Source organism: Bidens hawaiensis, unplaced genomic scaffold, assembly GCF_021521415.1.
Source record: "Bidens hawaiensis isolate Kalapana, Puna unplaced genomic scaffold, B.hawaiensis_p1.1 tig00027762_1, whole genome shotgun sequence".
NCBI lineage: Eukaryota > Viridiplantae > Streptophyta > Magnoliopsida > Asterales > Asteraceae > Bidens > Bidens hawaiensis.
The window spans coordinates 28,324-45,850 of record NW_027494497.1 but is presented as its reverse complement, the minus strand read 5'-3'; positions in this window follow the sequence as shown (position 1 = coordinate 45,850).

Below are 17,527 nucleotides of genomic sequence, written 5' to 3'. Positions count from 1 at the left end.
AACCGAAGTCAAATCATGATCCAATAATCAGATGGAAGAATTATATTGGTATCTAATTTGTCGTGAGAAGTTTAAAAGAAAACTTGTTTGTAGAGTAGAAAAAATGAAAGTACGAAAATGATACCTTTTATGTAAAAAAATAATAGAGATGAATTTATTTAATTAGGTTCCAACAACAACGACGACAACAACCGAACTTGGTATAATTTCACCCATAACAAAATTATTTGTAGGGTCTAGGAGGGTGTGATATGTAGGCAAAACATACCTCTATCCCAAAAAATAGAGAGGTTGCTTCTAGTGAGACACTCGACTCCAAATACCACTTGCACACCTAGCATGATACCAAAAAATATAGTGCTAGCGATGGTTTCCAAACTGTTAAAATAGAAAACTACCACTAACATACACACAACATCATAGAACAACATACAAGCACAATGTTAGTCAACAGTTGTTAGCAAAATCTGCCTAAAGTGTGCACTCCCCTAAAGGACTTTAACCCCAATCCTATTTCGGCACGAACCCCTATCCTTAGAGATGTGTAACTTAATAAAATCCTGCATCACCCGCTCATCCCAAGTTAGTTTGGGTCTGTCCTTACACTTCCTCCCCTCCATAAGAGGGTTTCTATTGTTCTAAATGGCATCATGACTTGCCTCATCCTCACATGCCCAAACCATCTCAGTTTTCCCTCTCTTATCTTATCCGAAATACTAACTACCCCTAGTCTTTCCCTAAAAACATCATTTCTTATCTAGTCCAACTTCGTGTGGCCGCACTCATCCATTATAGGTTAATTTAAATTTTTAGTTAATATTTTAATAGAAAATTGTATTTTAATAATATAAATTATTGGTCATTGGCCAATATTAATCCCTACTAACACTTTGACCGGTAGCAATCTCAACTATCAGTTTTGTTACAGATAACCATCCTAATGTAACCAATTGTTAACTCCATTAGTTATGTTCTTTTAAATTAATGCGTAATGATCGAAATACCGAAATTGCGTATATTTAAAAATTAATAAAACCTCTATTTTCCTCCCAGAGCCGTAAGGCTTCAAGCATCTCATCGCAACTTTGCCCGCCACCATGCATGTAAGGTCCCAAACCAGGGCTCCCTACGTGGCGTTAGATTTACTTGTATACATCGTCATAAATATTAGAGTTAATTAAAAACTTAACGGATTAACATTCAAACCAACCATTCATTACATAACTGTTCAATCATAATTAAGTTAAATATTCGTTACTGGGCTCGGAAACAGCTGCGCGTAGGTGGCCTTATATGGCTCGTAGATCGGGCTTAAGGCCCTGCTCGCAGTTCACATGTGAATCAAGACTGGCTTGCTGGACTGGGCTCTGGCTTCCTCGCAACTAACTATGATTCGGGCCCTGCTTCTTGTTTTTCTTTTGTCACGAGCTTGCACCCATTTCTCTAGCTTTTTGTTTCTCAAACAACTAATCCTGAGACCCGAGTTGCACTACTTATTTTCGTGAACAAACCTTTCATGCCCACTACAAGTTGTCTAGGTTCACGAGTTTATTCGGGGTTCGGTTTTGGCAAGGTTTTTATCTTTTGACAGAAAGTTGGTGAATATATTGATCTATACCACTATACCTCATATCCTACCAATTTCGAAAAAAACAAATCAATAATTTTTTATTGATCTTTTTAGCCATATAGAGATTTAGTCCGACACACGGGCTTAGGTTTCTTCTTGCAAATTCCGAAAATAGAGAAGTAAAGTGGAAGGATGTGTATTGTGAGGTGAAAATGGAATAAGGTTGGAGAAGAGGGTTTTAGAGGTTTTAGGGTGAGCTTTGGGTTTATACCCTTGCTTATAGGTTTTAAGCCCATATTTTTCTGAATTCTGTCTCATACGTCCATAAGCCCAACACATCAAATTTTAAATCAATAATAATTAATAGCAAAATGATAATAATAATTCTTTTATTAATATCTAAACGAGCAAATGTTACAACACACCCCGTTGATAGGGTCATGTTATTCACCCATCCAACTCTATCGAGTCAGCAATACATCACAACATCACACATAATATAAATGCTAAACTCATAAGCAATTCCTGTTAATAGCACTCATCGCATTTAATCAACAATTAGCCCTTTGATAGTCTGAGTCCTATACTAACCGCCGACTAGGATCCTACGGCTCCTTACTCATCAAACAAATAAGCTTACCACATGACTTCTACGCTAAACTATGGTTTTCCCATGCCATCCCACACTCGCACCTGCTCGAGGTGTCTTCCCTGTAATCAAATGACTCATACACGACACCTAAACGCTATGCCAATAACACGTCACAACTCCTAAATGGGTGATGAGAATTTAAACAATGGTTGTATTTATTCATTGAGAAAAAATGTCAAACTAGATGATGTTTTGATTAGATTTCAAAAAAGAAAATGTAGAGAACAACTTTAAATATATTGTATTTTAGTTATGCATTTCTAATGAGGTTTCTTGTATTTTTTTTGTTATATGATACTTTGTTTAATTATCGTTTTTATATAAACCCAACCCGAACAAAAACCATTATATACTAATTATTCGACCCGAACGGCTGAACCAGGCCGAAATAAGGTTTAAATATTAAAAGAGCCTTTGCAAATAACCAACCTTAGATTTCTTGAACCATATAAAAGTTTTGAATATTAAAGCGTGTACGTTGACTTGAAAAGTTGATTATTATTTTTTTATCTGTGGAAATTAAATAATTGAAGAGTCGCTCTCTACTAATTTGTATTTTAGCATTGAATGGTTCTCAAAGGATAGGGGAATGACAATGAATCACTAGACGGAGCATGAATTTCTAATACAACACGAATCTAATATGAAATTTACAAATTTGGATTTAAGCTAAACAAGGTTGAGTCAATTTTGATTTGAATCTACTAACATGCTAGTTAAATGGATGGGTTCAACCCGCCAAGTTTGCGAAGTTATCAACTTAAGTCATTTATTTATTTATTATTTTTTAATATGTTTTATGTAATAAAGTAAATTGATCGGGGTATCATATATCAATATTCAAAATTAAAAAACAAGTTGACATAAGATTTTATATTTAAAATGTATTTGTTTTATATAAATTTGTATTTTTTTCAAAATGTATTTTTAAAAATATTACGTTGGGAAAACAATGATTTAAACTTTAATCAACCTTATTATTTTGATAATGACTTCATTAAGACAATGCTACATATAATAGTGTTATTTATTATTGATGTTATATATCACACACATGTCCTTTAATACTTGATTGATCACTAGTCACAATTAAGAAATCATAAGACTTAATCAAAATTATGCACACTCAAGATCAAAGATTAGTGAAATTATCATGTCCAAGTCTACAAAGGGTTAAATCAAGATTTCTACACCAACATGAATATAAGAAAACATAAGACTAGTCCATTGAAGATAAATAAACAACTTAATCAAAATTGGTATGTCTTCCATCCAAACCGTGCCTTGTAGACACAACAATCATCAAATGAAAATGTTGAATCAATGGATGACAAAGCATGGAGCGTTTGTTGAAGTCATTAAAACATGTTTAACCAAATTGATAGAAAACTTGGTTTTCACTCCATGAAGAAGTAAGAAGTGAAAGGGATAGCTTCTCACATATGTTGGTCAACCTAAAGTAGTCAAAACAGAAGACAATGATCACATACAATGCTCATATTGGCAAGCCCAATGTGGAGCGGAGTGGGGTCCACAGTCGTCGGGATTGACAGTCGGGTGCCCAGTCCCTATCCTAGCATCTCACATGCTGGGATATAAATAGAAGGCTTATTCAAACCATGGTCGGATTCATATAAGAAATGGGTGGTCCCCAGGAACCACCCAAGTTTCGAAATAATAGTGTATTTGTATATAAAAAATATTAGAGGAACCACCTCATAAATTAGGAAGGAACCACACTGTTTACATTACAAGTGCTGGTGTAGCTGGTAAGCAGTTGGTTTTATCAACTTAAGGTCACGCGTTCGATTCCGGTTCCAACCCCTTTTTTGGACGTTTTTTTTTCCAATTCAGCCTTATACCCTTATATAAATTTAGGGTTCTATATATAGAACACACAGTACACATTTACGATGCCTCTCTAACTCTCTCCCCTCTTCAAACTCATACACACGGCTACCATACCAACACCGTTTTCCGACCACTGTCGCTACCTGCTGCTTTTCCGGCCAACCACTCACCTCCTACTTTTTACTCTTCCTCGAAGCTCGAAACCTCCCACTTTGAAGATAAGTTCAGATTCATTTGTTAAATGTTAGTTGTTCTTGATATTTTTAATTGTTAAGTTATTTGCTAAATTTTAGTTTTAATTTGTTAGTTTTTTCATTCGTAAAGACTGTGTATTTTTATGATGTGTTTTTTAAAATCTAATGATGTTGTCACTTTTATTATTTTATCGTAATTTTATTATGTAATGAACTTTGCCCGAACCATCGAACCGACCCAGAATTTCTTATACCCAACTCTATGAAATTGAAGTATCTAACTGTAGTGCACCATCTGAAAAAATTCCTTGATCCACCAATGATTCAAACTAAGTCTTTACCCTTTTGCTATACAACATAAATGCACGCATTTCAAGGCTACTCTATTCCGTTATTCAAGTTTAATCAAGCTTCAATTATCAAGAGAAGAGATCAAAGTGTAAAGAAAAATTGAAGAGTTTTTTCAAAGCTATCATCCAAACATCTTACTTGTATCTTGAGGAGTCAACACTATAGGTTGTTATAGTGTTTTGACAAGTGAGGATCCATAATTTGGTTGATAATTTGAGAGTGGAACACACTATCTTGACATGATGTTGTTTTGTATTGGGTTGGGAACTATATCTTGATATAGAGTTAGCTAGATGTTAGAAGAAGACCCATTACATTCACATAGTGAGATTAGAAGATTTGTAACTACTTGTGTACTCGGTGAAGAAGGTGATAACTTTATTTGAAGAGTGAGACGATTGCATTGGTGATCCCTACCATTTTAGAAAGATGGTTAATGAAGAAACCACTTGATCGGGGGATAAAAGAGAGGATTAGGGCGGATTAGTTAACATTTACTTGAACAATTATAAATCCGGTTATATCATCTCTAACCCTTAACTCTTTACTTATTTGTGTTTGATTTTTTAAATTATAAAAAAGTTTAATAAAATCATTAGCTCATTAAAATTATACTAAAACCTAAAAAAACTATTCACGGATTCACCCTCTAGTGTTCTACATATTATTATGTTAAAAAAAAAAGGATATATATATATATAGAGAGAGAGAGAGAGAGCAATGTTAATATAATAAGTATCTTTTTTCAAAAAAGTGTAGGAAGTGATTTTGACCATTAGATCTAATATACCACAAAAGGGTAAGATTGTAAACAAACATACCATTTTAATTATGAAATTTGATTATTAATTTAATCATATTCCATATTTTTTTAGCTTATAATTGATTAAGCACATTAAATACATACTCATTATTAATAGAAACACACCAATCTTGTTATAACATTAACTACATGACTTTAAAAAACACACCAATTTCCAATCTAATAGAAACAACCGATAAATCATCATAACCGAAAAACAAATGAAATCGTCAACTATAACACACACTAACAAAATATATAAACATATTAACCAAAGTTAGACACACCGTCATATGAACCACATACATAAGTGAGCAGAAAAACACACCAATGATGTGCTAGAAACAGTCAATTAAATATTAACTAAACTAAACAAATAATAAAAACTAGACTTAAGACTCAACTACACAAAACACCGGCAAGTGAACCGGTTAATTGTATTAAAGCTAAGTAAGTCCGGAATATCGAACCCACCGGACTCTATAAATTACGTTAATTAACTAATTAGACTAGACTTACGACATGACTATTTATTATTAATGTTTAAAGGGGGTTTTTAAACTAAGATTAAACTAAGAAAGTAAATAAACAAACAAACTAGAAAACAAGCAATTAATCACGACATCGAAACCAATCAGAGAAGGAATCTACCTAGAGAAGAATCCCATGCATCAACAATCATCAAGCAATGGACAAATAATATGATACGGAAACTGATTTCTAAATATATTCATCTAACAAACCCTAAAGGACCCTTGACCGAATCAAACGACATCCCAAATAATAATTATTAGATTATTAAGCAATCAGTAATATTGATTTCCTCATGGTTATCAAATAGGGTTAATTAATAGTGTCTAAAGCAAGTAATCTCACGAAACACTAAACCCTAGATAACTTGATAAGCTAAACACGACATCATGAACAAGGATCAACACAATAAGCAAGAATATTGTCACTATCTATCCTAGCATGCAATTGACCAAGACACATGAATAACTCCTCACCTTACAGCTATTGAAATTTAGCAGAATATTTAAAACCCTAACCAACTATCAACAAGCTTCTTTGATCTAATGGGCCCATTCAATCACAATAATCAAAACACCAAGTAATGATTAAACATAAACCCTAAATCTAAAGAACACAATCAAGAGATATAAGATCTATGTGAAGCAATAGTTAATAATTAATCAAGATATTAAACACTCATATGCATCATAAAAGCAAAATCAAGTTCTTTACAATTAATATAACGAAACCATGATCAAACAATAAGTCCAAAGCAAGAATCAAGTCAATACATGTTCATCAAACCTAGGTAGACATGAAGTCTAGCCTAGCAAAGTCATAATCAAAGATAAATAACTAAAACCAAGTAAACAAAAGAGATTCATAATAGATAATGAACAAAGATGATGAAAAAGAACGAAAGAACCCTTCTTAATCGACCCTTGAACAATCGTATGAAAGCTCTATGATCTCTAATGCAATCAACCTCCAAAAACCCTTCAAAACCTTGCTCTTTTTGGCTTAATTTTAACTATACACAACCCCACTTAGGAATTGTGAATACCCAGATGAATAGATTGCATACAGACCCATGGTATCCGGACCTGAAGCATCCCATCAATACAAGAATTAATGTTATAAAACCATACGCCAATGAGGTGAAAAACACTAAAACTGTAAGGCCCCGTTCCCGGTGCCTTACTTTAGCGTCGGATTTACTCATAAACACAGTTCTACAAATCAGAGTTTATTAAAACTTTCGCGGAAACGCTAACTTAAATCATTCGTTACAAAACATTAAATCTTTTATTTGATACCATAACACAAAATATCATATTTAAAACATTATTTCTTCCATCTTCAGATGCCAGCCGTTCAATCCATGCCATGTGCCGTCCTCATGCTAGTTCTTTAGTCTGATCACCTGCGTGCATACTAAAAGTCAGCTACGCTGAGTGAGTTCTAGTTAATCAGGCAACTTGTCATACAACCACTACATACAATATATACGTATCCGAAGACACATAACCCACTGTCTAACCTGCTACTGCTTAGCCACTTAACTGCCCCTACAACTTAGCCACTTATGCCACTTTGTGCCACTTTAATAACGAATAACGTTATGCCACTTTGCCACTTTAATAACGAAGTCACGTATAGGCTTACCCTACCACGTACTATCGTCATGCCACTAACACTCTTACTAGACCCTTGCCACTTCTATCACACCCTACTTCTACTTGTCTACAACACACTTTATATCACCACGTCATTTATATAATAATCAAGTTACATCAAAACATTTATATACACACTATAACCACTTGGGGATCATTCCTGAATGACGGTACACGCAATATCCGAAGTTCGTTCGCACACCGACTAACCTTCCCTGTCTACGCGTGCAATATTCGAAGATCGTTCACGCACCAACAGACAGCCAATCATAACATATATAAATATATCACATCAAACATTATAACATACACTTACCACCTAAGGTAAGTGTATTCACACTTCACATCGAGTATGCACACAGCCTCGAAAACATAACAAGTAATGGGGCTAGAAACTCACTTGAACTCGGTTAACAGTTACTCCTTCTTTAGCTGAGCGCGACTAACTGTATAACAATTACACATATCAATTAACTATTACTATCCACATCACGTTTCTAGTCTATTTACAACCCACAACGAACGGGGGTCCGGGGGCAGCGCCCCTGGCAGCGGGGTCTAGGGACGGCAGCCCCTAGCAGGGTCCATGGGGCAGAGCCCCTGGCTGGGGTCGAGCTGCCAGGTTAGCTTGGAAAAATTTTATTTCTATTAATTGTCTTATCACATTTTCCACTACGATTTTAAATTATTATTTTAATCACTATCACATTTTTCATAACGAATTAAGTGTAATTCGTTATCAGATCACACTCTAATTCGCTATCCAGATCACATTCTGATTCGTTATCCTTTATTAGTTGATTCGTTAATCTAGTTCGTCTTCTTCCATAACGAATTGGACCTTGTTAACGAACTGGTCCTTTAACGAACTGACCCTTAACGAACTGAACTCTTAGCGAACTGGGGGTTCATTCGTCATCCTTGACTTAACGAATCGACATAAAGAATTAAGGCTAATTCGTTATCTTCCCCTAACGAACTGGCATAACGAACTAAGGCTAGTTCGTCCCCCTTCCGCTAACGAATTATGTTTAGGTCAGAGAATGTCAGAACATTCTCTGACATTTACCTTATCCTCGTACCAGCCAATTCCGGCGCTGCCTTTCCGGTGCCGCCTTTGCTGGAAAACCGTGCGGTGGCCGGAAAAATGTATTCCAGCACCGTTTTTCGTCCCGTTCGATCCAGATCTGAGTTAGGGTGGCCCTTAAGCTCATCTTAGGTTCGGTTTATACCCAATTCCACCCGGATCTCGTGACTTCAACGACTTACCGGTGTCGGTTCATCGTTTCGCAACTAGATCTAACAGTTTTGGACCTCTACAATATCACACTATCATTTCCTTGGGTCGGAAATCGGTTCTCCTTCTTCTTCTTCTTGGTTTCGACTTAGAGAGAGAGAGAGTAGGATGAGAGAGAGTTAAGTGTGTGTTTTGGTGGTGTATGGAATATGAGAAATGAATGATTAATGGTGATTTAAGGTTTATATAATTATGGATCATGGGCTTAGGCCCATGGTCCTTCCCTCCTTCCTTCATAGCCCAACTCCATAACCCATACCATTACCCAACACTAGCCCGACTCATACCAACTCCTTCTCTATTTAATTATTTCCCGATAAACCGAGTAAACTTTCTCACCAATAATAATTAATATAATTAATATTATTTTCTGGAAATTTCGGGATGTTACAAAAACTAACAGTTTAAGATTTATATCACAGGCTACACGGCATACTCTAACGTTAAACCTACTCAAGCATCATATGATAACGTATTCAGATTTAAAAATTCATAATATTTCCACTTTTCATACCAATAATTGTGGCTTGAGTATGACCCGATCTTTTATTACTTATCTTCCACGGACAAAACGCTTTACCCACAAAAGATTTCCGTTTTAACCATTTTATCAAATTTGCCATTTCATTTTCAAGGCTGAGCCTACCGACACATCACAACTTAAGTGCGTTTTCTTTATTATCTCATAATATTAGTAGTTTGAAAAACCAATTTCCCGATAAGCATCATCATCTCCTACTTTAACGCAAAAAAAATATATTCAATGGACATTTTTAAAACATTTTTTTATTTTTTTTATTTTTTATTTATTTATTTTTTTTAAAGCAAAATCATGACTCAAATATCCTATCCCCACACTTAAATTTTGCATTGTCCTCAATGCAAGGATAAGAACGACTTAAAACAAAAAAAAATAAAGTCGAACTACAAAAACTAAGACTCTAAAAAGCAAAAGCAAAATAAAAAGTTAATAAGCTAGATAATGGAAAAGACTTAGCTAGTAATATGCGCATGAAATATGATGCCAAAGTCTTCTTCCATGAATGTCATCCAACTACGAACGTGCTCAACAAATGGTAACTCCTTCTCTCACGAACGTAGGCGGCCGAACAAAACAAATAAACATGTCTAAAAACTGTATCTTATCATAACGATAGATATTATGAAATTAAAGTATTTCACCAATAAATATATAAAATATATTTATTTTATTAAAGTCTTCATTGGGGATCATCTCTAACTCATACAGTCTCTCTTTTACCTAGCAAAACTCAAAAAACACCAAAACAAAATAGAACTACAAAAGACTACGTTAGCGACTCGATGACTCAACGAAACTAAGAAAGTAGAAATTAAAATAAAGAAAAATCTACAAACTCTACACTTGAGTTTTCACTCAAGAATTCATTCTATGCGAATCACGTGGCGGACTGAGTGGAGCTTCCTCCACCTCGGTAAAACTCTAATGCCCTCAAGGATATCGAATCACGATCCGACCATTCATCAATCTTGGATGTCAGGTCGTTTCGAATCGGATCTTAATCAATCATGTCATAACTCACACAAAATTAATCGTGTTGACAAGCGAGTTAATGACGGGTTACTAAGTTTAGAAAGATGACCGTTTGTTAAAGGCGGAATCAATAACAAACATACGGTTGCAATAAATATTCAAAATACGTAGACACACGAAGGATTCACTCAAAAGATTTCCATTTATATAACGTTAATCATACAAAAGGATAATCGATTAGGGTTTAGGAGGAATCCTTGGACAGCCGTCACACACAAAATATTCTCTTAATTAATGTGTCGGTCTGTGTGTTTCCTCTCTCCTTGGCGGCGTGCCCTAATTATTCTATTTATAAGCCTGCCAACCTAGGACAGGCTGTCATTCCTTCTAGAAACCCTATCCGATAGTACATATTCAATTTACATATTCAAAAATTATACTAAGTGTAAAACAAGTCTTCCGGGTAGGCTTTTCATTAAACTTCAGTCTCCGAGTACGCAGCGTACTCGGCCTTCCTTTAGACTTGGTAAACATAGAAGTGTACTCGGAATCAGTTTCCGGGTAGACTTTACTTAGAGAATATTTTACCCAAGTAAAATATTCACCGAGTAGACTTCAATCTTCTTGGACTTATCAAACTTTGCTCGACAGATCCTCACGAGCAACCTTGTTCTTCTATGATCCTGTTCGGCTCTTTGTTAGTTGAATAACTTATTGATAAGGCGTACTCGGGAGTACATACCTTACTCGAGCAGAACCTTACTCGATATAACTTAGAGATATTCCATCAACTCATCAAGTATACTTGGACCATAATTATTAAAGAATACCTTGCCCGGTCTTCCAATTGCTTGGCTTCTTGGACTTGGTTGACCATACCTTACTCGAAAGAGTAAAATACTTGGTCTTGAAGAACAACCCTGCTTGACAAAGTGAACCTTACTCGGATATGCCAAATAGATGAACCTTACTCGGAAATCATTTAAAAGCATACCTTGCTTGGATATCCACTTAAGAAGATTATTTGAAGTAAATCGTGCCCGGAAGGCAAAATCTCATACTCGGCCAAGTAAAAGCTTACTCGAAGGTCCAAGGTGTACCCGGATTCAATACTTAGCAGTTTCTGAGGAGGTTGAGAAGATTCCAATCTTCAATATTCTTCATTTAGGTCAAATCTCCTCATTTAGGTCAAACTCTTGACCCAACAATCTCCCCCTAGATTGGAACACCTTAGCTGACCCAAAACATTCTATGGTTACTTACAATTAGCAAAATACACATCAAATTTCATAATTAAATTACATAAGTAAAAATTACATAATCAAAGGTTTGTCCGAAGACATTACAAAGCAAAGCCTATTCTATCTCATTTGTCTTTTCCTCTCATTGTAGGCTGCTTGTCTTCTCAGCTGGATCACATATGCTGCCCTTTCTCTGAATATATTGAGCACTTGGTAGTGAGTGTGTCCTTCTTGTATCACCAAGTCTCTTATATCAGCAAGATCATCATTATGTAGGCATGTCAGATCTGCATCCTTCTTGATTGTTGCCAAGGCCTTCCCATCTGAATTCCTCAGCACATAGTGGCCAGTGTCTTCTCTGTATTCAACTTCTGTAATGACACCATTTTTCTGCACTGTGTAATTTGGCCTTCTCATTCTTCTTCCCAAGCTTATACAAGTCTCCATGTTGGACAGAGGATTTTGATCTCGGACTCTCATCTGGTAGTTCAGTTCAGCCCTGTCCATTTTCTTCAGTTTTTCTGACCTCCTTGACTCGTGAAGTTGGATCAGTCTCCAACTTCTCTTTTCTTTCAAAAATTTGAACCCATCAGCAGCCTGTTCTTGCAGATACTTAGATAAGTCATTCATTTGTCTTCCTGCTGATCTGTCTCTGTCCCTGAAATCATATAAGTGAAGTGACTCCATTCTTCTTAGTTGTTCTTCTTTGTATTCTCTGAAGTCACTTCTTACAACAATCTCCCGTAACTGCCTACTTTCCATTATGACTTTCAAAGAATCAGTAACTGAGTCATAGTAAAGCTCTCTTGGTAGATCCACATCAGACTGTGGTCCATATGATCTTTGTTGTGCAGAGCTACTTGACTCACCTCTACCACCATGACCTCTTCCTCTAGGGAATCTCTGATGAAATGGAGGTCTAATAGGAATGGACTTTCTAGGCTTTTCAGGACCCAAATTAAAGAATTTTCTGTATGTGGCCTCCACCATTTCAGTTGGTAAATTTTCAAGCTCTCTCACATCCACCCCATGCTTGTGAAGCTCATTCAACATCTTTGCCATTCCCACTGTATTTGCTGATATGGCTGGTACAAACCTGCCATCTGCGTAATACCTAGGGTTTTCACCCTCCTTTAAGGCCTTTTCCCATTCTGCCTTCTGGATATAAAATAAGTCTTTCAGATCAACCTTTTCCAGGGCATGAAATCAGCTTCAGTCATGCCTCTTTGATGTATCATTATGTTCCTGAGGATGTTTATCATTTCCTCATTCTCCCATGGCAAGAACTTCTCTTCATCAGACTCAGGCTCAGGCTGTTCTTGCTGAGGGATAGGAGTTTCATCAATCTTCTCTAGTTCCTTCTCTTTCTCCCTCACAGTCCTGATTCTTCTTCTTTTCACAGGTGGCTCACCATCAGTTTCTTTCATAATTGAGCTCTCAGTTTGGACTCTTTTCATCTCTTTCTTTTTCATTTTGGAATATTGGTCAAATACTGCCTCTTTGCTCAAGTTTCTCACAACCTCAGGCTTTATCCCTTTCTCAATCAGATAACCACACATTCCATCATACTTTTTCTTTAATTCTTCCAATTCAATCTTATCATCTTGTTTCATAAACTTTTCTGCAACTATCTCTTTCTCACTGTTATAAAGATCTTGAATTTGTTCAGCAGTGTATCTTTCTAAAGCAGCTTCAGGATACCCTCTAACCTTCAAAAAGGTTTTATAGTGCTCAGTGTTTTTCTTTCTTTTCTCAACCTTCTTTAGGACTTCCTCTGCATTTATTTCAATTATGCCCCTTTGAATATAAGTCATTTCAGCTTGAGGGGTCTCAGCAGTAGAGCTTGTGTCAACTTTCTCACCTCCTTGATCAGGGTGATCATCACCCTTTCCATCAGACTCCTCAGAGTCATCCTCCCCATCATCTGATAGATCATTCATGGCATCTATCTTTGGTTCATCAGAGGCAGGATGCTCTGGTTCAGTAACATCAACATCATAAACCTCAGCCTCAGGGACATCAACATCAGGGACCCCTGGTAATTTTTCTCCTGGTTTCAGTGTTTTCAAGGGGATTGCCCTGATTGGCTCATCATTAGTCTGTTCAGCAGATTTCTTTCTTCTTTGATAGGTCTTTTCATATCTTCTTTCTCCCCAGTTACTAGCAGGGTTCTTTTTCATATCCTCCTTAACCTGTTCTGCCCATTTCTTTGCAGCTGCAGATGTAATTGACTCCCCAATCTCTTCAGGTATAATCATGTCAGTGTTAAGATTGGTTGATGGTTCAGCAGTCTGCTCTTGTTGCTCTTGAAACTTGTTAACCACCTTTCTCAAAGAGTTATCAAACTCTTGAGTTTTGTTCATATTCACCAGAATTTCAATAACCTCTTGATCTGCCACATCTTGAAATATTTCTTTTGCTACATTGGCTTCATTGATCAATAGGTCCTGCTGTGCCAACTCTTCTTCAGTCAAGGAATGGGCAATTGCTTCCCTTTCCATTGATTCTTTAATAAGTCTTTCTCTCTCAGCAAGAGCACAGCAGCAGCAGTATCAACAAAGGATACATTCTTCTCAACATATACAGCAGGCTCATCCTCTGTTGCTATCCCTTTGCCTTTTTCTTTTCTTTTTCTCAACTGCTCTTCATTCTCTTGCTCATCACTAGTTTCATATTCATCAATTTCTTTGAATAAGTCTTCCAATTCAGAGTCATGCTCTACCCTCTTGGAACTAGCTTCTTGATCATCAATTGGCTCAGTGTGTTCTAGTTCCTCAGTAGCATCATTCACATTCACATTCTCCACACTCATTTCTTCATTTACAATCTCAGTCAACTCTTCTGTCAGCACATTCTCAACATCATCATTCACATTCATTACAGATTCATCACTTTCATCATATTCATTCATGATCCTCATCAAACCATCAATATTTTTAGCACCTTTAGCATCAGTCACATCATTTTGATCCATATTCTCCCCCTGTTTTGGGGCAGTTGAGGTCTTCTCAACCTCCTGCACCAGGGTTCGAATTAACAATTCAGCATCAGCTAACCTTTTCAATAATAGTTCATTTTCATTTGTTAGCTCTTCATTCTTTCTACATAACTCAGCATTTTCATCCCTAACCTCCTCAACTCTCCTCTTCAGCTCATCATTCTCCAACATTAGTTCAATATTTCTTTGAAGTGTGTTTTCTTGTTGGCTTGAGGGTGGGGTTGTAGGAAATGGTTCATAAGTGGGTTGTTCAGTGATGGATGGGGATTGTGTGTGTTGTGTGGAGGTTTCTGGTTGGTCTAGGTTGAAAGATTGAGGTGGTGTTTGATGTGGTGAGGTATGTGGTGGTGATTGTGGTAGTGTAGGGATAGGTTGTTCAAGTTCTTCATGTTGCTCCCCCTGTACTGGTGTTATAATCTCCATATCCAGACCATCTCCCCCATCATTTCCATCAACATCATCATCAGAGTCTCCTCCAGCACTCTCATCATCACTCCCTTCTTCCTTCTCTGAGCTCAGCTCAGGTATAGGCATAACAGCTAAATCATGGTTTAATAACCATGGCAGAATTTCCAGTGGAACACTTGCATCAAAATTGTTAGAAACACCAGGATTCTTTATTCTCTTGTATGCATCGGGATCTTGCAGTTTATGGGTGGTTCCAATTGTTGGTAAATCTTGTAAAGTGCTGTTGAAAATGATCTGCAGGAATCTTGGGTACTGTAAAAATCTTTTGCTTTCTGGTTTCTTCAAATTCCCCACTAACCCATCAAAAATCATCTTGGAAAAATTAAATGGCAGATCAAAAATTGTACCAACAGTGGCATTTGCTAGATCAAGGCTCATCAGAGTCCATGATCCCTTTCTCGGAGCAAATCCATGAATAATGTGGTGAATCAGAAATCTGTACAGCATCAGAAATAAACCCTTCTGAAACTGTCCCTCATGGACATTTCCTTGATACCCCATTGTTTCTTTGAAAATCTTCAATCGATGCTTTGCATCGAAGCTGATGTGATTGTGATCATCGTCATTCAGTCTTAAACACCTTTTGATCATCCTTTCAGTAATCTGAATCTCTTGTCTGGCCACGGTTGCCTCGATTCGTCTTTCATTACCGTCTTCAATAAGCTCTGCTGATCTCCAGAAATCCAAGGAGTGATTTCTGTAGATAATCGGGCTTTCAGTGAGAGCAAAGCTAATGTTTGACCGTGCCATCCACAAGATCATAAGAGCCATCGGTTCATTCTCTGGTGTCACTTGCAGTAACGCGCATATGTTGTGCTTTGGCTCAAAAACATACTTTGGCTCGTTGTCTGCCATATCTGTAAAACATAAACAAACATATTCAAAGTGAAATTAGACATAAAGTTTAAAACTTTAGATAATTTCAAGTTATAAAAATGAAGAAGAAAGATAGAAATCTTCAAGAACCTGTTCTTCGACAAATTAATAACCTAAACACAGAAACAGAGTGTTAGTACTCGAATACATAATCAAGTCACAATAACAATCTAATCGTGATCGGAAAACATAAAATTTTATGCTTACCGAGTCGGAAAGTAGTGGCTGATAAAAATTAGGGTTTGGATTAATCTTGAATTCGATAAGTCGGTTATTTTTCTTAGTAAGAGAGAGTTGCAGTGGAAGGAGAGAGATAGAGGGAAATAATGTAGAAGAAATTTGCCTAAGTCCCTCTTTTATACATTTTGAAAGTGGGTTTTAAATGATTTTTGTCTTCTTGTGAATTACTAGCTGTCAACCAGTAACGTTATCCACTTGATATATTAAAAACATTTAATCTCATTTAAAATCATAAGACCTTACTCGAAAAATTAATTTATCCATAGTCTACTCGATCTTCTTCCACTAACAAACCTTACTCGGTCAAACTTTACTCGAAAAGATTTTCATTTTGAATATAAAGTTTGCCCGAATACTTCCTATTTTAAACCTTGCTCCATCAAGTAAATTAATTTAAAGTTAAGATATAATGAAGAAAGCTTACCCGAAATACTTAATTTTTTTTTTTGAGAAATAAATCCCAAGACAAATAATCAAATATAGTTATCAAATAAACATTCTTACTAAGAATCAATTAAGATCCTCCCAAAAATTTCTCAAATTCAAATTAAAACTTATCTAGCATGAACCCTAAAAATCATAATCACTAACATATTCAAACAACGTATTCATTCAAGTATGAGTCTAAACATTTCATCATACTTACTCACATATTCAATCAATGCATTCATTCAAGTATGCTTGTATGAAGATTATGCTCGAGCACTCTTTCAAATGTAAAGTGTGCTCGGACAACAATCTTGTGCCAAGTATACTCGAGTAACTTTCATATAATACAAAGTGTGCTCGAAACCAAATTCTAGCAGACAGTGTACTCGGAAAGTTGGGTTTTGAAAATTACCAAGTATATTAAAGGAACACAAGTGTACCCGAAATATAAAGTGTGCTCGGAAAACAAAGTTTGCCCGAAAACACTTGTAATTTCAAAGAAATCATAAACACATATATCACAGAGCATGCTCGGAATGAAATTAAACACATAAACATTTAAGTGTGCTATAGTCTAAAATTTCATAGAGCTTGCTCGAAAATCCTAAGTTAGTACTAAGCTTGCTAGGATAAACACATTCAATCATCAGGTATGCCCTTGTTCGAGGGAACTTGTCATATCAAACCATACCCGAAAAGTGACAAACTTAAACAGTAACATCTAAGCATGCCCGGAAAGATTAACAAGGCTTTCCTAACAACATATTCACTCAAAGCTTACTCGGTACACTCACTTAAGTGCACAAAGTTTGCTTGAAAACACAATCAGCATATTACATGCATAGCTTATTCGAAG